Consider the following 1,605-nt stretch of genomic DNA (forward strand, 5'->3'; position numbering starts at 1 on the left):
GCTGTTAAGTACATTGTTAAGTACTACGGTTTAGCATTGGTTCAAGGATACCCCCCTCACTTCAGAGCCATTCCTGCCACTGTCCTTTTAGTTAAGGCCGCTAGAGAAACAGCCATGAGATCCCCTCTAACCATCTTTGTACACCATGCAGTAGAAGCCCTCCTGAATTCTCAGCACACTCAACACCTTTCAGCCAGTTGTCTCACCTCTTGCTAACTGCTCCTTATATAGCTCTTTCTCACTGTTATAACCTTAGCCCTGCCATCCTTCTTCCCTCCTATAAAAATGATACTCCTCATAACTGTTAGACTCTGAAAGATCACTTTTGGACCACTCTCAATGATTTACAGGAAACTTGGCTAACCAATGCTGAGTTCTCATGGTTTACCAACGCTTCTTATTTAAAGCATGAAAATGGTAAACTTTGTCCTGGATATGCAGTGCAACTCCTTTTGAAGTCATGGAGGCAGTATCTTTACCTTTGGCTACCTTGGCCCAACAGGCTGAATTATATGCTCTTACTTGAGCTTGTACTCTAGCCCAGGGCAAAGCCACATTTATACCAGTAGTCAGTATGCCTTTGGAGTAGACATGACTTCAGAATGCTATGGAAACAAAGACGTTTCCTTATCTCTAATGGAGATAAAATGAAAAAATGCACTTATGTCCAAAATTTATTAGATGCCATACTCCTACTATTATTAAGATCTCTGGGTATTCCAAACTTGACTCCCCGGAAGCGAAAGGAAACCACCTCACCTTAGTATTTCCACCAAGAATACTGCTCTCAAAGGAACCAACAACCAAATTCTGTTATGGTCCAAAGGGATGTTTCTAGATAATCTAGAAAATTGAACTAGATATGCCCAAAAATCAGCCCCAGAAAAGGAAAAACAATATTGGAAATCTAATAAAAAGAGAACCCTGGTTTGAGGCAAATACTAATCCAGTCCTTCCAGAGACTCTAAAATTCCCATTACCGACCACTGCACATGCATTAAACCATTCTGTGGACAAAGTGATAACGTTTATGAATCAATACTGGTGGGGAAATATTAATAAGGCTGAAAGAAGTGCCTACTTTGCTAGCCCTACCTGCCCAAAATATAATCCAGGGAAACCAGTCCCCACTGCTCCTGGACACTTTAAATTGCCAAATGGACCATTTCAAGTTTGGCAAATGGATTTTATTCAGCTTCTTTGTCTCAGGGATATAAATATATGTTTTAGCCATGGTTTGTTTTGTTTTTCCACTTGGTCTAAACCTTTCCCTGTAGATAAGCTGCTGCCACTTCAGTGGCTAAAATACTATTATAAAAGATTATCCCTACCTGGGGAACCCCTCTTGAGCTCCACAGTGACTGGGGAACCCATTTTACTAGTCAAAGGGTAAGCCGGGACGAAGTGAGAGAGTGGCATTGACATATATGCACTACCAAACGTAAAACAGATAGCTAGTGGGAAGCAGCCGCATAGCACAGGGAGATCAGCTCCTTGCTTTGTGACCACCTAGAGGGGTGGGATAGGGAGGGTGGGAGGGAAACACAAGAGGGAGGAGATATGGGGATAGATGTATACATAGAGCTGATTCACTTTGTTATACAG

This window comes from Phocoena sinus, chromosome 2 (assembly GCF_008692025.1).
Source record: "Phocoena sinus isolate mPhoSin1 chromosome 2, mPhoSin1.pri, whole genome shotgun sequence".
Taxonomy (NCBI): Eukaryota; Metazoa; Chordata; class Mammalia; order Artiodactyla; family Phocoenidae; genus Phocoena; species Phocoena sinus.